Source organism: Rutidosis leptorrhynchoides, chromosome 2 (genome assembly GCF_046630445.1).
Source record: "Rutidosis leptorrhynchoides isolate AG116_Rl617_1_P2 chromosome 2, CSIRO_AGI_Rlap_v1, whole genome shotgun sequence".
NCBI lineage: Eukaryota > Viridiplantae > Streptophyta > Magnoliopsida > Asterales > Asteraceae > Rutidosis > Rutidosis leptorrhynchoides.
In genome coordinates, this window is record NC_092334.1 from 293,991,391 (window position 1) to 294,017,647 (window position 26,257).

The window sequence follows — 26,257 nt, forward strand, 5'->3', positions numbered from 1 at the left end:
TAGTTTAACATAAATAATCATTTCCATCATTTTAATAGACCACAAGATTTCATATTTCCATTTCTCATAACATACGTCCCATGCATAGAGACAAAAATCATTCATATGGATTAAACACCTGGTAACCGACATTAATAAGATGCATATAGAATATCCCCATCATTCCGGGACACCCATCGGACATGATAAAATAGAAGTACTAAAGCATTTCAAATTCCAGAATGGGGCTTGTTGAGCCCGATAGATATATCTTTAGGATTTACGTCAATTTGGGGGTCTGTTCCCTAATTCTTAGGAAAGGGGCATATTCGGCTTCGATCCATTCAACCATATAATATAGTTTCGATTACTTGTGTCTATTTCGTAAAACATTTAAAAAGCGCATGTATTCTCATTCCCAAAAATATATATTGCAAAAGCATTTAAAAAGGGAGCAAATGAAACTTACAATACTGTATTTTGTAGTAAAAATACATATGACGACATTGAACAAGTGTGGATTGGCCTCGGATTCACGAACCTATATCATTTATATATATTAACACATATAATAACAACTAGAAAGTTTATATATTAATAACTTACATATCGTATTACTAAATAAGTTATACTTCTCCTATATACTTTAAGTAGTTAATATTTATTTCTATAATACATTTATTAATATTAATATAGTAAATACTTATTAGAGTAATTTAATAATATAATATTTATCATTTATCATAATATATTAAAAATAGAAATTTATTTCAAGGTTTATATATGATAAGAATATATTTATATTAATATATTTTATATATATATAGCTTACTAAATGTCATTTTAATAATAAAAATCTAGTAATACGTAATATTAATATGTTTGTAATGTATTTTTGTAAAATAATATTTATTTGTTATAGTAGTAACAATAAAATAGTGATAATAATAATGATAATAATGATAATGATAAATATAATAGTGATAATAAAAATCATACTTTTGAAAATGATAATTTAAATAGGAATGATAATAATAATATTAATAATCTTTGTAAAAATAATAATATCAATAATAATGATAATGAAAACAATACTTTTGATAATAATACTTAATACCTAATAATAATAATAATAATCTTATTACTAATGATAATAATATTATTTAATGATAATCTAGGAATGATAATAATATTAGTGATAACAATAATGATAATAATCATAATTGTAATTAAAATCATGGTAATAATAATAAGAATTATAATACTAATAATAATAATAATGCTAATAATTGTAGGGTACAACCTTTGAAGAAAACAAGCCTTAAAAAAAATAATTGCCTCTGCCAGGGCTTGAACCCGCGACCTCTCATTCAACGACCACTCCCCTAACCATTCCTTTGCTGAATACTTTCTGTTATAACGACAATCCTTTTATTTTTTTTAACTAGTATCTATCCGTTTCTTTTTCTTCTTAACCTCATCATCTTAATTACTCCATCTTATCATCATTTTTCACGTATCATCATCGTTTATATCGTGTATTATAATCATCATTAACTTTGTTATATCATGATCATCATCAACTTTGTTGTTTAATGCCATCATTCTTTTTAGTCAACCACAATATTCACCAAAAAGAATTCTCGTGACTAATTACTAAAATCCGGGTCCCGTAACAAAAATAAAAAAAACACGTCCACCTTTGTTTCCATCTATGACAGCATCATTATGTCCGTATCTTCTTTCCTATTCTATCATTGTTTTATTTAATGGGTTTTCATTTTTTTTTTTTTTTGTACTCGATGGTAACAGACAAAACCAAGCAACTTGAGCAGTAACTTAAACAAGTAGTAGTGATGGTAGTTTTGGATCAAACACAGACGCATAGCAGCAGCAGTAACTATTAGTAACAGTAGCAACAAGTGGGTTTCGTTTAAAAAGGAATATAAACGAAACAGTAAGCAGTCGATGTGGTTGTAGTTTTTGGTTTGGTTCTAGTTTACGATCAAAACAGTAAGGTAGAAGTGGCAGGTTCAAGATGGGTTTTATCATAGGTTATGGTGTTGGTTGCAGGTGTGTGGGTGTTGTTTTGTCATGAAGAAACCGCAACAGTGAACAAATGGGTTTGCAAATAAGCTGGGTTTCGATAGTTTGTTAATGCAGGCCAAATATAGTAGCAATAAAACAATCGAAAAAGGAGGAGACTAGCTGCAGTAGCAGATTGAATAGTATATAACAATTTCGATCAACAGACAATTCACAGCAGTAGCTGTTCGATTAATATACAACTGTTTTGATCAGAAACATAGCAGAGAAAGAAAATATGTGTTGTATTTGTAAAAAATAAGTTTCGAAAATGGTGTTGGTTGATCATAAAGGACAACAGAAAGTACCAGTTTTGGTTCGAGTTTAATGGTGGATCTTCGTCAAACAATAACTAGCAGAAGTAACGGGCTTGAATGATTTCTGTTTGGGTTGAAATTGAGTAGGAACCAGAAAACAAAAGCAATTCGAATGGCATGGTTGGTATTTTTTATTTAAATTTTTTTTTTTTGTAACTAGAACAATGGTGATGATGATATTTGGTTCGCGGATGGTGGTGGCGTTTGATTCATTACAAGATAAAAGAATTCACTATCTTGCAAAGATATGAATTATGTTCGTGTGTTTAGAGAATTGAGATAAAAGACGTAAATAAAAATGCAAATTGGTGATGAAGTGTTTACTAAACTGCATAACTTTATATGTATATTTGATAGGCTAAGTCAAAAGTAATACAGTGATAGATATTATATATTCATATTTCAAGTGCATGTAATATCATATGTAAAGTAAAGGTAATATGAAAACGAACACAGTCCACATATTTAATAATTGTATATATAATAATAATAATGTTATAACACTCCCGTGACATTTCAATTAACTTATGTTACCGACAGTTTTCACGTACTGTGTATCGTGCGAAACCAGTGGCGGATAAAAGTGTTCAGAAAAATCCCATATTTTTAAATTAACTATATTTATTTATTTTGGTCATTATGGTATAAAATTCGATCATTAATTTATTATATAAAAATTACATCAACTGTCCCTCTCATTTATGGGTGAAATATAAAAAGTGTTAAAACTTAACAAATAATTCCTAAATACATTTTTAATAAGCCTAAAATTTATAGAACTCATTTTCATATCACCATAATTTTAAAATTACATAAGTTTGAATTTAACCTGCTTAATATCAATCGAAACATCAAACGAGTATTACAATCATTTAATATTTATTTTTTAATATACCTTATTTATATAGAGAGATATATTTTAAATAATAATTATTATAAAATCTTATTTTAATTTTAATTTACATAAATAAATTTTAGTAACAACAACATCTAAAATTTCAAATTATACTTTCAATTATTTATTTATATATATACACACATATTTATTTACAAATAGTTGTTCGTGAATCGTCGGGAATGGTCGAAGGACAATTTAATATATGAAACAGTTTCAAAATTTTTGAGACTTCCACATTACAGACTTTGCTTTTCTTGTCGAAATCCTATAAAGATTAAGCTTAAATTTGATCGAAAATGTTTGGGTCGTCACATGTACCATCACCAAAGTTTGGCCATTGCCGCCATCACTCTACCCCAATCGATCACCACCTTTTACTATCAATCATCTTCCACCTACAACCGACGACCACCACCATCGTTCACCATCTTTCTTATATTTTTTCTTTCTTTCGTGAATTCATAGAACCATCACCCTAAACATCATCTCTCTCTCTATATCTCATCATGAACAAACCTCACCAACATCACTTCGTTTCACCTTGGTTTAAGCTCGATCATACCACCACTTGACCCACCTACAAATTCTACTGTTATGTTTGATTTTTTTTTTAAATACGAAGATGGTAGAAGATGAAAGTCACAGCTGGGTTGCTATCACCTATGTTGCTGATGCTCTCCTCCTATTCGAATAAAACCACTTGTTTTATGTTGTTTGCAGCTGTAAGTAACACCATATAAACCACTATAAATATCACACAACACCACCATAATTGTTTCAATGTTTCTCTGAGAACCACCACCATAAAATCCATCATCCAACATCCATCTTCATTGCTACTGCAGCTCCTTATACCTACCATAATTTCTGTGTCTTGCTGCCAACCTCAATCGAGAAAACCGACTGCCTTATATTTATTTTTAGCGACAACCTTTAAAGGAAAATACCCCACCTTACATTATAGATCGATAGTGGGATTCATGAGGAGCTTTAATTCATTGTTGTTAGACACAAATATTCCTAGTGGAACTAGTGGGACACATGCACACTTAGGATTCGTTTTAAGTAAAATATTATAGTTATAATAAGGGATGGCGCCGTACAGGAAATAATAAAATACATATAGGATTAAGAAGAACTTGTTGGCCGACACTAACCAAGTAAAAATCCCACTTGCAATATAATAAAGAGGTTTATCTCGTTACATTTTTATTCTCCTTCATTCTGTTTCCGGTATTGAAGTGGGTCTAGCAATACAAAACCACACTTGGGCCGATTACTTATTACAACTTGGACCAAATTTTATGTTGGGCCTTTCTTGATTACTCAACCAAAAATGAGGGGTATACAAACTGAGTTACATGATGATAAAGATAGGATAAACGATAACTATGATTCTGTGATAAGATTTAATGATAGATGATGTTAGTTTCGATAATGAAGTATTAGATGATAATGATATAAAAACAAATCGATAATGATGATGATGGCGATTAGTTTAGATGATGAGTGATTCATGATTTTATATGTGATGACAAACGAATGATAATGATGATAACCGTATAATGATGGCGAGGATGCTATGATCTTGATGACGGGTTAGATAATGATAAAATAGGATAAATGAAAATGATGATGAGGTTATGTGATAACTGTAGTGACCCGAACTTTTCCATGTTTATATATATTAATTAAGATTGATATTTACATGATTAAATGTTTCCAACATGTTAAGCAATCAAACTTGTTAAGACTTGATTAATTGAAATATGTTTCATATAGACAATTGACCACCCAAGTTGACCGGTGATTCACGAACGTTAAAACTTGTAAAAACTATATGATGACATATATATGGATATATATATAGTTAACATGATACTATGATAAGTAAACATATCATTAAGTATATTAACAATGAACTACATATGTAAAAACAAGACTACTAACTTAATGATTTTTAAACGAGACATATATGTAACGATTATCGTTGTAAAGACATTTAATGTATATATATCATATTAAGAGATATTCATACATGATAATATCATGATAATATAATAATTTAAAATCTCATTTGATATTATAAACATTGGGTTAACAACATTTAACAAGATCGTTAACCTAAAGGTTTCAAAACAACACTTACATGTAACGACTAACGATGACTTAACGACTCAGTTAAAATGTATATACATGTAGTGTTTTAATATGTATTTATACACTTTTGAAAGACTTCAATACACTTATCAAAATACTTCTACTTAACAAAAATGCTTACAATTACATCCTCGTTCAGTTTCATCAACAATTCTACTCGTATGCACCCGTATTCGTACTCGTACAATACACAGCTTTTAGATGTATGTACTATTGGTATATACACTCCAATGATCAGCTCTTAGCAGCCCATGTGAGTCACCTAACACATGTGGGAACCATCATTTGTGACAACCCGGAAATTTCCAATCAAATTTAAACTTTATCTTTATATTATTCCGACACGATAAGCAAAGTTTGTTAAGTTAAATCTCAAGAATTTTAAATTGTGTTCATACATTCATTATAACCTCGACCAGATTCTGACGATTCACGAACAGTTATATATAAATAAATATGTATATATATGTATATATATATATATTATAACTTGAGAATATTAATAAAGTATTAAACGTATAATACTTTACATGATCATATTTGTTTCAATATGTTTATCGATGGAATTAGAAGATAATATCAAATTGTTGATTTATCAGATACATTATGATATGATTACGGGTCTATGTTATGAGGTCCACTGTGATTTAAGAAATCTATTCTTTTTGACAACATTCGGAAAATGGTAAAGTGATTTATAAGTAAGAACGTGAAGTGTAAATAACTTAGATGTTGGGATCGACAAGTTAAGTAACTCGACATTTTTCATTAAGATGATTTCATACGTTTATTTAACCTTTGAACTTTATCCCATGCTTCACCAACAAACTGTAATTTAAAAACTTGAAACCTATTATGAATATATATGATTCTATTTTTTTAAAACATTTTATGATATAACGATTTCCATTATTTTAACCTTTAAACAAAATGATTCTGAAAAATATATTTGGTTTTGGAAAACAAAATTATTATATTTATTTGATTTAGTTTCAAACGTACAAAAAAACGTTTTCAGTTTAAAAAGAACTTTATTATTAAAACGTATATAACTTTTATAAATATCTAGAACCACTTTTGACAACTCATTACTTAACCAGTATGATAAAGATAACGATATTTATATTTTTATTTTATTAAATATATATAACGATTTAAATTAATATTATATATATTTATACGCGTATTATACGTACATAGTTTTATACTTTTACTATACTTAAACTTTACCTTTACTTTATTTTTACTTTACTTTAACTTTAATAATTCACTTTAATAATTCATACTTTAATAATTCACTTTAATAATTCATACTTTAATAATTCACTTTAATAATTCATACTTTAATAATTCACTTTAATAATTCATACTTTAATAATTCACTTTAATAATTCATACTTTAATAATTCAAAAATCTATTATAAATAGAATTCAATATGTTTCATTATTTCATAGAAACTTGAAAATATTTTTCTCTAAACTCTCTCAATCGATTTACATATATATATTTACTCCGTATTATTTCAAGATATTATTAGTATACATAAAATATCACGTCAGAGTGCTGTTCGAGTGATTTCGAAATTGTTTTTCGAGTGGGATTGGATTAAGGAAATTATGGGTTATAGCTATGGAGGTGATTGGTATGGTTCGTGGGTATGCTCGTGAGGTCAATATAGTGTTTATCATCTCCGTTGCGTCTACGTACCTTTCCTGCAATATTGAATCTCAATATTGATACGTGAGTACTCATAATTTAACTTTTACATACTAATAGTGTATCCCTGACTAGTGCTCGAGTATATAGGATTATGCATGTTTGTACTTTTGATATTGCCTTTAATTAGGTTATGTTGAATCCTGAATTAGTTATATATGCGACTGAGATAAGGTATAAGATATGCATGTCGTTGGAAAGCTAGCGAAAAATTAAGAACTTTTCATTTAGATATCGAATGATTTCGATGAACGGATTTGAAGTTATAGTCCATCGAATTTTTGTATTATTATTAAAAATGATTATTATTATCGTCGTTATTATCGTCGTTCTAGTTTTATCTTATTATTATTATTCTTATCTTTATCAATAAAAGGATTTATCATTAAAAATTGTTATTTTTTTATTATTACTATCGTTAAAAGTTATAATTAGTATTATTATTATCCAATTATTATTATTATTATTATTATTATTATTATTATTATTATTATTATTATTATTATTATTATTATTATTGGTATTATTATTATTATTATCATTATTAATATATATATCATTATTTAAAAATGGTTATTGTTATTGTTATTATTATTATTACTATATTATCATTAAGATAATTATTAGTATTATCGTTAATAATGTTATAGTAACTATCATTATTAATATTAGTGTAATTAAAACAAATATTTGTAACACCTAATTATTTTGATTACTATTATTATCATTATTACGAACACGATATAAAAGACGATTAAAAGCTATTAAACGAAACGATTAGGAAATAATGGGTAAGAGTATCATGATGAAATTAAAATATTATAAGATATTGATTTAGATAAAATTATCGTTCTTATTATTTTTATAATTACTATTATTATTAAAATTATCGTTAGTATTAAAACTATCATTTTAACAAAAATTATCATTTTAATAGAAATGTCATTGTTACTATAAAATATCATTATTATTATTATTTTAAATAGAATTATTATTTTAAAGATAATATTAAAAATTATCGTAAATATTAAAGTGATCATAATTAGAATTATCGTTTTATCATAATGTCATCTTAGTAATTATAAATATTGATATTTTTATAATAATAATTATTATTACAAAATAATACAACTTTTACTTACTATCATTATAGATATTATTTTATCAAATAAATATTTGATACAAACATATTTTACTACGTGTAATAACTTACTTTAATAATACGTATCATATTATCTTTATAATATTAAATGAACCTTATAAATTTTATTACTTAATATATATAAAAGTATATTTTATTATATAAATATAATATAAAATTTTATTTATTAATAAATAAATTATATTATTTACTCTAATAAATCTTTTAAAAATATTTAAAAATATAAAACGACGATATTTAAACTATATATTAATCATGTATAAATTTTTGGAAATTATTTTGAGTCAAATTTACTTTTGTTGACTTTTGCATATTAGTCTCGAGCATTAGGATTGTGGTACACTATGTCTTGACCTAATTTGTTAGACAAATATTGACCAACACATAAATATATATAATTAATTTAGGTTCGTGAATCCGAGGCCAACCTTGCACTTGTTCAATGACGTTATATGTATTTTTTACTACGAAATACAGTATGGTGAGTTTCATTTGCCTTTTTACCCTTTATATTTTTGGGACTGAGAATACATGCGCTTTTATAAATGTTTGACGAAATAGACACAAGTAATTGAAACTACATTCTATGGTTGAATTATCGAAATCGAATATGCCCCTTTTTATTAAAGTCTGGTAATCTAAGAATTAGGGAACAGACACCCTAATTGACGCGAATCCTAAAGATAGATCTATTGGGCCTAACAAACCCCATCCAAAGTACCGGATGCTTTAGTACTTCGAAATTATATCATGTCCGAAGGAGGATCCCGGAATGATAGGGGATATTCTTATATGTATCTAGTTAATGTCGGTTACCAGGTGTTCACCATATGAATGATTATTTTTTGTCTCTATGCATGGGACGTATATTTATGAGAACTGGAAATGAAATTCTTGTGGTCTATTAAAATGATGGAAATAAATGATTATGATAAACTAATGAACTCACCAACCTTTTGGTTGACACTTTAAAGCATGTTTATTCTCAGGTGTTAAAGAAATCTTCCGCTGTGCATTTGCTCATTTTAAAGATATTACTTGGAGTCTTTCATAGCATACTTCGAAGAACGTTGCATTCGAGTCATTGAGTTCATCAAAGATTATTATTAAATAAATTTATAGTTGGATAGTGGATATTATGAAATGGTATGCATGCCTGTCAATTTTTGATGTAAAGAAAGATTGTCTTTTAAAAACGAATGCAATGTTTGTAAAATATATCATATAGAGGTCAAATACCTCGCAATGTAATCAACTGTTGTGAATCGTTTATAATGTATATGAACGGGTCCTTTCAGTTGGTATCAGAGCGGTGGTCTTAGCGAACCAGGTCTGCATTAGTGTGTCTAACTGATAAGTCGTTAGGATGCATTAGTGAGTCTGGACTTCGACCGTGTCTGCATGTCAAAAGTTTTGCTTATCATTTCTAGTCGGAAATCATCTGCTTATCATCCATAGGAAATTACCTGCTTATCATTATTAGTCTAGACACGTCTTGCTACATTAATTGCATGAGTAGTTTATAGACAAACTTCATATCTTAGCGTATCTGCTAAATCATATCTTATCGTATCTGTTACTTTAAACTTTACCTGACATACCCCGCAAATTTCTCCGTAATCTATGAAATCTTTTGATCTCTATATATAGATATCCTATGTAAATAGAATACCACCCGATAGCCGAAAAATCATTTTTATATCGAAAATCCTTTATCCAATCGTACGAAATGGAATTTGTCATCAGTTCAAGTCACTCGGATTCCGAAATGGAATCTCACTCAAGCTTCGAAAGCAGTGTGACCGGAATGGATCAACCAATCAGTCATCACCTATTCTGGATGAATTGGGGATGGGTTCGTAGCCTCCTCAATCATTGGAAACAAGAAGAAGGCAATCCTTTCCATCCACCACATTGCCCTCTTGGCGAAGAACCTGAAGCACTTACCGGCGAACCTGTTCGAGACACCATTTTCTCTCTCATTTCCAGGGTATCTCGTCACGATTATATACTACATCAAATTCTAGATTTTATTTATCCGTTCGTTCCGACCGACAATCATCCTAGAATAATAGAAGAAGTCAACGAACTTCGCGCTCGGGTAGTGGCTTTGGAGAATATGGTGCAGAGATTACAAACACCAGCAGCAGCACCAGTAGCATAACCAGTACCACCATCATCAACGCCAACAGTACCATTACCACCTCCAACCACAACCGCGTTGTAAACCTCAACTTCACAATCTGTCCCACGAGCATCAACGTCATACGCACCATAGATACCAAGGAGTACCAACAACAATAACTGACGAAGTATTAATTCATAACTTCATTGGAGAAACATTCCGCGGCGATTATATAATCTCTAAAGTCTTAGAGATTATCTAATCTAGCCCTAACCATAAATCAGTTAAGCGAACCAAAATGATAGAAGGAAGAGTAGAAACCCTGACAAAAATGGTGTGTGATTAACAAGTTAAACTTGTTTTACCAACAGCATCAACAGTACCGTCAACGTCACCAGCATCGTCAGTACAGTCAACATCAGAATCAACAACACCTATAACATCACAAACTCCGTCAGTTCAAGAATCACTGTAGACATCATTACGAATCAATAACGTGTATATTGTATCAACAGGTTATGAAGAATTAACTCATTCCCTCTGAAGAAATTATATATATATTTTATATATATATATATATATATATATATATATATATATATATATATATATATATATATATATATATATATATATATTTTTTGAAATAAAAAAATAAATCTTTCCGTGCTAAGCTATTGTGTGTGAATCTTAACTACTCAGTTAATTCATATTACAAATATGCAATAATGTACGTCCCTCACCCGCGACTTAACCATCGTTAACTACAATCTCTGTCTCAATTCAACAAATTCCAATTCCTAATAAATCAAGTATATATTTGATTTTACACTTCATCATTGATGTAACCGAAACTTTTCAGATAACATCATTCGTACTTTGCGAAGTTCACAAGAATTTAACGAAAACCAACATCACATCTCAACAAATAACGAAGTATTGATTCATAATTTCAATATTATTGAAGAAATACTTATGTAACCTCTAAACCTTCATGGAATTATTCAATTCTAGTTCCAACCGTAAATCGAATGAGTTTAATTTAGTATTAACTCATTAAAATCTATGTTACATCTGAGGAGAATATATACATATATATTTTCATAAAGACTGTAATAAAATTCTTATGTACAAAATATTAATTGTGAAATTTTTTTAACGGGTAGGTAATACCCGAGAGATATATATAAATTCACAATTAATATGTTACATTCTTCGAATCAGATTAAGCAAATTATCAATTATACTTCCTACTTTCACAATAATATACATTCTTTCATAGAAATCAAAACAACCATACTCATTCAAACCCAATTACGTATTCTGATTTTAAAATCTCAGAATTCAATTCGAGATATAACCGGTACCATTACTTTTAGATTCCTACATCTTTCAAAGCTATACTTTGACTTCAAAAGTGTGTTAGAACATCAAATGTATACAAACGATTACAATCTATGTTCAAACCCTTCGAAAATCGCTGAAGACACTTCAAATAATGAGCAATCGAGATGATGATCCAACCACATATTACCCACAGTTATGTACTTAAAAAGCTCTCGAAACCAAAGTCATAATTCAACACATATCTGTGTCAGATCTTTTGGCATTTATTAGCAAAAATAACCTTGCAATTCCTTTGCAAAGTAGCAAATTATATCACAGCTCCAGCAAGACAACTTCGATTTTTTCATTCGGAGTAGCCTTATCATAATTTTGATATATGTGATTACCCTTTTGTTACCGGAAAACCTTTCATATTCCACCACATTAGCAATAAGCTTACCAACAACTTCACTGATCTTGGGCATTCTGAAGAATCTTTATATTTATCGAAACCTCATCATTTACTCATCTGCCTCTTGTAACGAGAATTGTCATACGAATCATTGGGAGTTAGCAATCAGTATTTTGAAATCTCACAGCATGTTGACGCCAACAGTTATACATAACGTCTATTTCCAAGGCTTACATACTTCGAATGTGAAGTTTCTGAAAAACACTCTGAACCGCGAACTAGTTCTCGAAATGCTGATGAAGCAACAAAAAAACTGTAAACGACCTTAGCAGTAAAAATTTTGATGATAAAGATTAGTGTATTAACAAAGCTCAGAAATAGAGAAGTTTTGGAACTGGAAAACGGATTGAGCAAAGTATGAAGGAGGCTGTAGACAAATCACAAAGACTGAACCTGCCTTCAAAGAATCCAAATGATTCAGTGTCTGCTGAAGTCATTAACGAATACCTTGCTCCTGACACTAAACCCTTACAAACAATATTCTTCATCATCCTCTGATATTAGAAATTCTAAGATATCATCGTATCTTTCATTATAAATATCCTCCATATTTCTGAAGATATTTTCATAACTATTCTTATCTGGAATCATTTATCTCTTTGCGCTATCTGTATTACATCAAAAAGGAAACTGTTTAGTTCCTATACTCTGTAAACCTTTGAGTTTAAAATATGAATGTTTTTGAAGTAGTGTTGGAAACTGAAGCATGAGTTAGTATAATATAATGACACTTGATCAACGTGATTATATTACAGTAATTCATGCTGAGTTTCTAAATGGAACGTGATGATTCACAGATCATAACATCATCATGTGCCATGTTATACGACTCTTGTATTCTATTTAACCTCTAAAATATCAAGAAAATATTTCTTGATGATTCGGCCTTTTCCAAGGTATTCTAGTAATTTGACAAGTCAAGATCGTGCCATCACAATTTCCTTCCTAGAACATTAACAATGTTCATTCCGAAATTCATATCTGTGAATTCGGGACCATTACAAGCGGTGCTTAATCGCAAGAAGAAGAAACGAAAGGACAAAACTCCAAAATAGAAATTGGGGTATAAATTGCAGCAAATAAAAGAGAGCATTAACTATGGATGACAATGATTATAGAAGATAGAAACAGAGACTTTGAAATATAAGGGAAGATATAAAGCCCAACGACAAACCAAAAATTATAAACCATATATATCGATGCATATAGCAATGTAAAGACACGGGAGAACTAGAAAAACTATAAACCCAAGAGTATAGTAGAAGTAAATAGATTCTTCCGGCGGTAGATGAAAAAGAAGAATGACCGATATGAAAGTTATAAGTATATCGAGAATCAGAACTGGATGGAGCATATTGATGAATACTTTAAAATATGAGTTGAGGGGGAAAGAATAGAAGGTGATCAAACATGACTAGGAACTTAGAAATCAACAGATTTAACTCACACAATGACGGAATAAGTGAATCAAACCCTCTAGTGAATAGGTTAAGCTTTTTGGGATTAATTTAGTCATACCACAACTAAATCAAGTGTGATTAGATCAAAACCTAGAGCTATTATTCACCACCTGGGTGATTTGGGTTGAGAGAGAATCGGAGGAGCTCACCAGATCTGAGTGTGTGTAACAAATGAGAGGCTTAACCTAAAAATGAAGAATATAAGACTTTATATACCCCTGCTGTTGACTCACCCGTACGATTCATCCATCACACATACGAGTTGGCTTCATCAGCCGTACGGGTGATCACTCACTCGTGTCTTCTCGTTTAGGTTGTAATTTTGACTTAGCTCAGCATCAACCGTGCGTATTAGCCTGTCAGCCGTACGAGTGAGGCTTCACTCGGATGTCTGACTAAGTCTAACATAGTCAAACATCCACATCTCGTTCCTGCAGTTGCTGTAACCACATACAAACACGGATAGGATAATAACGAACGATCATGGTGGCCTGTAAACTGTTGTACCTGCAATGGACGTGGGTAGATGTCTAGGGACTTGCATAAAATGCATCAACAGAAGGTGTGAGTTGTAAGAAAAGGAAGGAGGTGAATTTATAAGAAAATCTCCAACAGAACAATTAAAATGGACGATCGCATTTAAAGCGGATCCTAATTCTTTTTGTTACCGGAGAATCAAATCTTATTACAAAGATTTTCTTCAAATCCCTTTAAATCTGGAAATCAATCATATCTACGTCAAATGATAAGATGAATCTACACTTACTCATTTCACTCTTCTATGTTAGCTTCATTCGTACTCTTCATATAAATTGATTGTTTATCCAAATTATTTGCTGATAATAAAACTCTAATTTTCAGCCTGTATGTATCATGAAAACATACTTATTATCATTCACGACCTTTCCACTCAAATTTCGGGACGAAATTTCTTTAACGGGTAGGTACTATGACAACCCAGAAATTTCCAATCAAATTTAAACTTTATCTTTATATTATTCCGACACGATAAGCAAAGTTTGTTAAGTTAAATCTCAAGAATTTTAAATTGTGTTCATACATTCATTATAATCTCGACCAAATTCTGACGATTCACGAACAGTTATATATAAATAAATATGTATATATATGTATATATATATATTATAACTTGAGAATATTAATAAAGTATTAAACGTATAATACTTTACATGATCATATTTGTTTCAATATGTTTATCGATGGAATTAGAAGATAATATCAAATTGTTGATTTATCAGATACATTATGATATGATTACGGGTCTATGTTATGAGGTCCACTGTGATTTAAGAAATCTATTCTTTTTGACAACATTCGGAAAATGGTAAAGTGATTTATAAGTAAGAACGTGAAGTGTAAATAACTTAGATGTTGGGATCGACAAGTTAAGTAACTCGACATTTTTCATTAAGATGATTTCATACGTTTATTTAACCTTTGAACTTTATCCCATGCTTCACCAACAAACTGTAATTTAAAAACTTGAAACTTATTATGAATATATATGATTCTATTTTTTTTAAACATTTTATGATATAACGATTTCCATTATTTTAACCTTTAAACAAAATGATTCTGAAAAATATATTTGGTTTTGGAAAACAAAATTATTATATTTATTTGATTTAGTTTCAAACGTACAAAAAAACGTTTTCAGTTTAAAAAGAACTTTATTATTAAAACGTATATAACTTTTATAAATATCTAGAACCACTTTTGACAACTCATTACTTAACCAGCCCTTCCCCACACTTGAGATCATGCAATGCCCTCATTTGCATGAAATCAGACTCTAATTATAAATTCATGAGGGTGATTAGTGTAGAAAAGTGATTAAGAATACCTAGTTTGTACTTACAAAGCTCGACGAATGATAGATGGCGCGCCTCATCGTTCATTCCTTCTTATTTTATCACACATGTTTTTCTTCAAAAATGGTTGCTTTTCTGAACTGTTTGCTAATCTTTGAAAATGCATCTTTTACCCTAATTTATTATGCATGTTTATTAACGAGTTATGTACTAACCTGAACCCCTAATTTAACGTTAAGTGGGGTTAGACTTCCCCACACTTAGCTGACAACATGTGAAATCGGTGGAATAAGTTCCACGAATTAAAATAGTGAGCCAGTTATTTGCATCTCGGGTGGTGTATAATATATCAATGGGTTTAAAGTTTAGACTCACCCGATCGTCATTACTTAATTCTTTTTTAAGTGTAGCTTTTAGTAAATGGATATGTCTCTTTTCTGGTTCTTGGTCAAATGGATCGATATACACCGACATACTTATATCTATAGGGTGGTCAATTCCAAAAGTGTCCTTCCGTTTATTCTCGGGATTAAAGTTTTCACCTCTATTACCCAATTGGGTGAAATCCGAGGTGTCATTATCTATTACAGCTCGTAGTTCATCTTCAGTAGATGACTCGTCTATTGAGAATATTGGGTTGGAAAGTTGTGGGATGGTAAAGTTCGGTTTGGCCTCGGGGGTAAAATTTTCAACGTTATCGTTTTCCCAAGAGTACCAATTTGTCACCCTTTCTTCTTCTTCATCCTCCATTGATGGATTGATTATTTCGTCGGTAGAGGCTAATGTGTCGATATGTTGTGAATTTGGTAAGACTGAATAAAAAGTATCATCGGGATAGTTGGTGATTTCGGAGCTCTCGAATTCATCAAAATTCGATGATTTGAGATTTTCTTGCACACGACTCCTCAGATCAACAGGTGTGTAATCTGATAGAGTTTCAGCTTGCCGGTTTACAAACTCTCTCATTTGTTCCTTTTGAGCATCAAGTTCTTCGAGTTTGATTTTCATATTGTCTAAAGAATTTTCGGACACGTAATTTTCCTCGTCTTCTGGTTGTTGAGTTTGGATATATTCTTGGGAATAATCCCAGTTTGAATTGCGTTCTTCATAATCGTTCCATTCAGGTTCTGTGGGTACGTAATTTTCCATAGGAACGTAATAATAACATTCCCATGTTGAGTGATAATCTCCACAGATTTCACAACCAGTTATTGTTTCGTCATTTGTGATCCAAGATTGACTGAACGAATTGTCATCAACACTCGGTTGAGAGTATTGATTTAATTGATTTTGGAGTTCAAAAAGAGTTTCCAAGGCCTTGTTTTCAAAATTTTCCATTTTATTGCGACGGCCAAATTTTAGCTACAATGTGGTACAATCACGAATTATCCTATTAGTTATAAAATTTAGAAAAACTTATATAAGTTATCCAATTAATAGACTTTTCTGATTTTGCCCACGTTTCGAATAGCCAAAAGATGCAGCAGGTAGCCAGGACCCTTTAAATCGGAAGCCCACAACTAGCCACTAACAAATCCAACTATTACTACGAACCAGAAAAATGTCAACGTCCATTAACTTAACCGCTTAAATAATTTTTCTTTCCGTTTTGAGAATTAGATAAGAAATAGAGAAAATTCTAGGTCCTAAAAACTAGAGCGTCGAGAAATAAGAAAGAAATAGATTGCGCGTCGAAAAACGTCGAAAAATAAAAATAAGAAAGAAAAACGTCGAAACTTAAAAGTCTAAAAACTAAATCTAAAAAGTTGCGCCTAAAAGTCTAAAGGTAAATGCAATTCTAAAGGAAAAACGGCAATTTATTAGGCACTAAAATCTATAAACGGCGTCGCAAAATTCTAAAGCGCCTAAGTCTTAATCTAAAGAAAAAGCACTTAAGAGATTTTACGGCAAAGCCTAAGAATCTAGAAATATAAAATAATTATGGCAAAAAAAACTAGACTAAAAACTAACTACGAACGATAAAAATACAAATATTACGCTAAACGATTAAAAAATACAAAATAGAAAAAGAAATAAAAAGTTATAAAATTATATATTTTTATAAAAATATTATTTTTATATTTTAAATTATAAAAGTATTAATTTATAAATTTAATAAACTAATAATAAGTAATAATAATTTAATTAATCTAAAAACTAAATATAATAATTAATAATAGATTAGGGTTTTAGATAATAATAATAATAAAATACGTGTAATTAATGCGATTTTAGGTTAACATGTGGCCTGTCAGACTCCTCCATGCGACTCGCATGGAATCAGGGGAACAGGTCATGCGAGTCGCATGACCTGCTGAGCCGGTTCAAGTGGGGGTTCAAACAACAGGTTCAGTTTGTATTATATTTATATTTATTTTATTTTCTGTTTTAAAAAAATAAGATATTTATAAACATATAATTTAAATAAAAACTTAATTTTTTTTAAAAACTAAAATAAAATAAAAAGACTTAATAATTTTATAAATAATAAAAACTTAAAAATAGATTTTAATATATATTTTTTTTTCGGTTTTAATAGATTTTATATTATTTTTTTTTTTTTAATTTTATATTGTTTTTCTAAAAATCATAAATAATGTTTTGCCGACTCCCCGGCAGCGGCGCCAAAAACTTGATGATGTAGCGTGAGGGTACGAAATAGTATTATTTTTAATACAAAATACTACAAAATATGACATAAGTTTTATTAATTTACGGATGGGATATACCTAAACCTTGCTACAACACTATAGGCAGTGTACCTAATCGTAGAGTAGTGTAGTTTTTAGTAAGTCCGGTTCGTTCCACAGGGAGCTGGTGATACTTACTATATTTTTAACTATATTTATATAAAATATATATAATTATATAAGTAGTAATATTATTATAAAAGGGGGGTTTTACCGTTTAATGACCGGTTTGTCGATTCTATATTTTAAGCGTAAAGATAAATGACGATAATTAAAGTGTATAAAATAATGACAATAAATAAAATGACAGTAAATAAAATTGCGAGTAATAAAATGACAGTAAATAAAGATACGATGAGAAATATAATAAAAGAATTATGCTTATTTAAACTTCCGTAATCATGATGTTTGACGTGTTGATTTTAGTTTTATGCCCATGGGTTAATTGTCCTTTGTCCTGGATTATTTAATATGTCCGTCTGGTTTTTGTCCATAACAGTCCATCAGTCATAAATATAAAGTGCGAGTGTCCTCATCAAATTATTCTTATACCCGAAGTTAAATATTCCAACTAATTGGGGATTCGAATTGTAACAAGGTTTTAATACTTTGTTTAATGAATACACCAGGTTATCGACTGCGTGTAAACCATGGTTTTACTACTTTGTTAACAATTACACCAATTACCCTTGAATGTAATTTCACCCCTATTTTAATTATTCTAGTGGCTATTAATCCATTCCCGTGTCCGGTTAAATGAACGATTATTCGTACATATAAATACCCCGCCCATCGTGTCCGATCGAGTGTATATGGTAATTTATAGGGACGCCCAATTGTAAATCTTTATATTAACATTAACAAACTATCATTTAGTTAAACAAATATAAAGCCCATTAATAGCCCATAGTCTAATTTCCACAAGTGTCGTTCTTTTGTCCAAACCCCAATTATGGTACAAAGTCCAATTACCCAATTTTAGTATTTTAGCCCAACATCATGATTACTTCGGTTCAAATAAGCATAATAACAACTTAGTTACGAGACATTAATTTAAAAAGGAGAACATAGCTTACATTGATTATTTATCGCGTAGTGTTACACGGACAGAGCTCCGACTTTAAAACCCGTAAAATAACCTTTACATAACCCGAACTAATCTAATATAAAACTACACTATACTATATATATTATATATATATTTATTTATTACAGAGTATTATTATTATTATGTGTGTGGTGTAAAAACGAACGAAAACTGGCAAATTTATAGACCAGGCCTGATTCTGATCCTCATGCGACTCGCATGGGAAATAGCCTTCTGGCCATGCGACTCGCATGGCCACCAGAATCCAGCTCAATCATTTTTGTTTTCTTGTTCGTCGACATAATTTAAAATAAATATAAATATATAAATAATTAATATAATTATTTATATATTATATTTTATTCTTGTGCATAGTAGACTAGATATTTTTGGTCCGTTGCGTCGGGCGTTTCTTCTTGGCTCGGGTCCCGGTTCCGGATTTTCGGACGTCTTCGCGTATTATTTTATATCGTGTACTTTGCGTTCCGCAACTTGTACTCTTGTCATTTTTAGACGTTCTTCATCAATAATTTGAACCACTTTAATTGTATCTTTGTACATTTGAGCATTTTGGACCTTTCCGTTCTTCAATTCTTCGTTTTCTCCTTTTGTCTTCGCACTTATTAAATATAAACGAATATTACTTGAATATGGAACAATTACAACTAAATAATTTACATATTGGGAGGATATTTCTACTAAATATATGTTCATTTGGAGCACTATCACAGTTCGAGTCCCTCGAATTCCGATAACTATTCTGATTAGTTATTCCGACAGCTATTCCAACGTGGACGTTCACCTAAGCTCCGAAAGCGGCGTCACCAGAATGAATCAACCAACCAACCATCCCCAATTCATATGATGAGTTCATAGGCTACTTAATCATTGGAGACAAGAAGAGTCGATCCCTTTCACCCACCATATTGTGCGCTGGGCGAAGAACTTGAAATATTCACTGGCAAACCAATCCGAAACACCATCTTCACCCTCATTTCCAGAGTAGCTCGACATGATTATATTCTATCCACAATTTGAAACCTTACTCATCTGCTCGTTTTGACCGACAATTATTCCGGAGTAATACAAGAAGTCAACGAACTTCGAGATCGAGTAATCAATTTGGAGAATATGGTGCAAAACGTACCAGATTCAACAACATCACCGGCATCAACAGTATCACCAACAACACAAGTTTCAACATCACATGCCCCAATATCTCATTCTGTACCTCGAGCATAATCATCATTCTACGAATCATTCTACATTATTTATCTTCGTTCGATATGGTGATTATATAATCTTTAATATTTTAAGAGATTATATATTCATATTCTAACGGTAAATCAAATGAGTCTAATATCATATTGACCCATTAAATTCATGATTACATCTGAAGAAAATATATATGTAAGTATATTTTCATAAAGATTGTAATTAAAATTCTTTTGTACAAACTAATAATGGTGAAAATATTTCAACGGGTAGGTAATACCCGAGGAATATTTAAATTTCACATTAATAAGTTACACTGTACATTCTTCAAATCTGATTCAACAGTCATTTACTATTCTACTTACATCCACCGATATACGTATCCATTCACCACAGAATAACTATTTTCATTCAATTTCATACTTGAATTTTGATCTATCAGAATCCAACAAGTGGCATAATTAAGAAAACATTGGAAAAAATAAAATTTATTAGAAACAAACAAATTAACTATGAGAATATTGTTAAGAATCCACGCTAACAAAATCCTAGCTAACTGTTCCTAGCTAACTGACTACATTTTATTTATCGCAATTTTAATTCTCGCAATTTTATTTATCGTCATTTAATTTCTGTTATTTATTTTACGCACTTTAAATATCGGGACACGTATACAAGGTTTTGACATATCATATCGATGCATCTATATATATTATTTAGAATAACCATAGACACTCTATATGCAGTAATGATCGAGTTCTCTAAACAGGGTTGAGGTTGATTCTACAATAATATATATAGTTTGAGTTGTGATCGAGTCTGAGACATATACGGGTCACGACACGTATTAATAAATTCGAATATTATATATTAAACTTTGTATGAATTATTGGACTGTCAACTGTGGACTATCGACTGTGGACTAATAAGATTGGACAATTAAAATGTATTAAAATATTGATTATAATATATGAAACTAAATAATTCTTCAAGTTTGCCACTTGATTTCATCTTAAACCTCATTTGTATCTTGACAATTACAATTCGCGTTCAAACCTTTCATGATTCTTGAAAACACCTCAATCGAGAGGATGAACCAACCGCACTTCATCTACGGAAGGAAAGATTTATGCATATAGTAGTATACCTAAAAAACTCTCGGAAACTGAATAAACGTTTAACGCGTAGCTGTGCTAATTCCTTTAGCGTTATTATTACCGAAAATAACTTTGCAATCTCTTTCCAAATTAGCCAATTTTGTCACAGCTCCAACAAGTCAACTTCAATTTTTCGTTCGAAACAACCTAATTATAACCTTGATATATATGCGTGCTCTTTTATTGTTATCGGGGAACCTTTCATAATCCATCACATTACCATCAACGTTTAATCATCTAAAAACACAGTTCTCCTGAAACCACCTCAAATTGATAATCGATGATTCAGATATCGTAGCATTAAATGCAAAGGAAACAGAAAAATGGTAGATGGTCTAAACGGCAAAAAGTTTGATGATAAAGAAAGGAGTGTTAGGAACGCTCGATAGAAAATTTGGTATATAAAAATAGATTGAGTTAACCATGAAGGAGACCAATGACAAATACAAGGACCAACCCCTATATTCAAAGAATCCAGGTAATTCTGGATCCGATGAAATCTTTAGAGAATATCTTGCTCCAAAGTCATGTTAAAATCTTGCGGAAAATTTTTCTTCATCAACCTTCGAACTTAGAAATTCCAAAATATCATCATAAATATCTTCGATATTTTTGAGGATATTTTCATAAATATTCTTGTCCGAAATTATCTACCTCTTCGTGTTTTCTGTATTTCATTATATTGAAAACTTCTGTAAAATCTAAGTATAAATTATGAATGAATTGTGGAGAAGTGTTGGGAATTGAAGCATGAGTTAGTATAATATAATAACGCTTGGCCAACGTGATTATATTACAGTAAGTCATGCTAGGTTTCTAATGAAACGTGATGATGGTTCACAGTAGATCACACCCTCATCATGTGCCATGTTACATAACTCTTTCATTCTACTTAACTTCTGAACATATCAAGAAAATGTATTCTTGATAGTTCTATCTTCCGTGATGTTGATAAATTTGAAAATCAAATCGTGCTATTACAATTTCCTTCTTAAAACATTAACCATTTTCATTCGAAACTCTATATCTACAAATTCTGGACCATTATTCGCTTAACTTGAAGTCGGGAAGAGAAAACAAAAGCATAGAACTTCGAAATATAAGGGAGAATATAAAGCCCGATAACAACACATAAATTACAAACCGTGTATATCAACGTTTATTGCAACATAAAGACACGGGAGAATTAAAAACACTATAACCCCAAGGGTGAAGTAGAAGAAAGCAGATTCCTCTGGTGGAAGTTGGAAAAGGAGAATGATTGTTGCGATAGTAAGGATGAGGACAAGGATCAGAACTGGATTAAGCATTTTCACAATCGTTTGGATGTATGAACTAAGAAAGAAAGAAAGAAAGAAAAGGAATGATGAAAATAATGGAACGGAAGAAGTTCATTTATAGCGAAAATACCAGACAAAGCAATCGAGACAGATCATCGCGTTAAATTGAAGAGATCTTAATTTCCTTATTCGCCGAAGAATCAAATCTTTTAGATTTCGAAAATTTTCTTTAAATCCCTTGAATTCCGGAATTCAACAATGACGACATCAAAAGTCAAGATGAATCTTTATATCTCATTTCATTCTTTTGTGATAGCTTCACTCGTACGCTTCGCGTAATCGAATTGCTTTATCCATATTTCGCAATAATGATAAAACCCTATGTATCAACTCATATGTGTCATGAAAACATTTTTATTGTTAGCCATGACCACCTCACTCAAATTTCGGGACGAAATTTCTTTAACGGGTATGTACTGTGATGACCCGGAGATTTCCAACCAAATTTAAACTTAATCTTATATGATTTAGACACGATAAGCAAAGTCTGTAACATTGAAGTCTCAAAAACTTTGAACTGTGTTCATGTATACATTTGACCTTTGACTAATTTCGACGATTCACGAATAATTGTTTGTAAATAAACATATGTGTGTATATATATATATATATATATATATATATATATAAATGTATGTATTAAAAATAATAAAAGATAATTGAATTGTTAAAAGTAAAAAAAAATGTAAAATAATATATACAAATAAGAAGATTATATATAGATATATATGAATCCTATACATAACTTTTATTATATGTAGATTGTAATACATATTAATGTATAAAAATTCAGCACTCAATATAAGTTATCATATAATATATATGTTATTAAATATTACATAATCAATAATGTGAAATGCTAATATATTAATTTTAATTACAATATAGTTACTATAATAATATTATCATTTATTGATTATTATTGTCAATAATAATTATTAATATCATTATGAATATTATTATTATTATTATTTTTCTTTTTTACCATTATTATTAAATATCATTATTATTATTAGTTATTATTATTATCATATTTTTTTTCTTCCTAAAAAATTATTATTATTATCATTAATATTATTATTATTAAGAATAATATTATTACTATTATATTTATATTTACTTGTTATTAAATTTTATGTATAAAAACAAGTTAATTAAATGGATTAGATATACATCACTGTCTTTGTTATTTTTTTCCTTGCCTCCTGTGATCATATGTCGACTAAACAAACACTAGATAACAATTGAGATTACTGCTTCAAATGTTGAAATAAGATCCTAATTATTGCTACATACACAACATGCAAGACACACATATATTAACACACATATAACACCACTACTGCAAACTATGTTCTATTTTCATTCACACCCTACACCCGTCGACACTACTCGAGCCATTACCATCTTTGTTGTTTGTTTGAACCATTAAACGCCCTCTTCATTAAAGTACCATGGACGACCATCATATCATCACCAAGAACCATCATAACCGACCACCACACTTTCATCATCATTAATCACCATCATTCGAAGCCACCTCCTAAACTTGATCACGACTTAATTCATATTAGATAAACACGTAACCTGCTTCTATTTTAATGATAAAACCGAGACCCAAACAACCACATAGATCATTGATGCAGATAAGTAAATACCTTCATATCTTTCTTCTGGTTTTTTTCTTGTCTACAAACAACCATCTATCTCTTTGTTTCATTCCTAACTACAAACAACCACACCATTCAACTTGTTTAAGCATGATACTAGTATTCGACTCCTTCTGTCTCTACTTCGCATGAAACAACCCATTTGTGAATTCTATTCCACTTCATTCATAAACCTACTCGACCAAGATCCACGGCCACCATCACATGACCACCAAGGCTTCCATCACCACGATAGAACACCACCCCATCCACCACCCTATCACCTCCATCAAGACACCCACCTCATGACCACCCTCATCACCAAGAACAACTGCCACCTCTGATCACCGGATAACGATCACAACCCACTACTACTCATCTCGTTTTACTCGATGAACAAACACAACCCGTAACCCTTCAATATCCTACTATAATCTTTCTGTTTTTGTTCGACAACATAACTATATCATCACCTTCATACTCCATTCGAACCATCATCATCTTCCTCCAAAAACAACGACTACCTTTAGTTCTTTTTCCTGTTTCCTCCCTTTGTGTAAGAACACCCAAACCAACACCAAGTATCATCATTATACTTGTCGATTATCATCATCAAAACCATCGATTTTGAAATGTCCCGTTCTTATTGATTAAAAACATTCCATATTAATTGATTTCGTTGCGAGGTTTTGACCTCTATATGAGACGTTTTTCAAAGACTGCATTCATTTTTAAAACAAACCATAACCTTTATTTCATAAATAAAGGTTTAAAAAGCTTTACGTAGATTATCAAATAATGATAATCTAAAATATCATGTTTATACACGACCATTACATAATGGTTTACAATACAAATATGTTACATCGAAATCAGTTTGTTGAATGCAGTTTTTAAACAATATCATACAAACATGGACTCCAAATCTTGTCCTTATTTTAGTATGCAACAGCGGAAGCTCTTAGTATTCACTTGAGAATAAACATGCTTTAAACGTCAACAAAAATGTTGGTGAGTTATAGGTTTAACCTATATATATCAAATCGTAACAATAGACCACAAGATTTCATATTTCAATACACATCCCATACATAGAGATAAAAATCATTCATATGGTGAACACCTAGTAACCGACATTAACAAGATGCATATATAAGAATATCCCCATCATTCCGGGACACCCTTCTGATATGATATAAATTTCGAAGTACTAAAGCATCCGGTACTTTGGATGGGGTTTGTTAGGCCCAATAGATCTATCTTTAGGATTCGCGTCAATTAGGGTGTCTGTTCCCTAATTCTTAGATTACCAGACTTAATAAAAAGGGGCATATTCGATTTCGATAATTCAACCATAGAATGTAGTTTCACGTACTTGTGTCTATTTTGTAAATCATTTATAAAACCTGCATGTATTCTCATCCCAAAAATATTAGATTTTAAAAGTGGGACTATAACTCACTTTCACAGATTTTTACTTCGTCGGGAAGTAAGACTTGGCCACTGGTTGATTCACGAACCTATAACAATATATACATATATATCAAAGTATGTTCAAAATATATTTACAACACTTTTAATATATT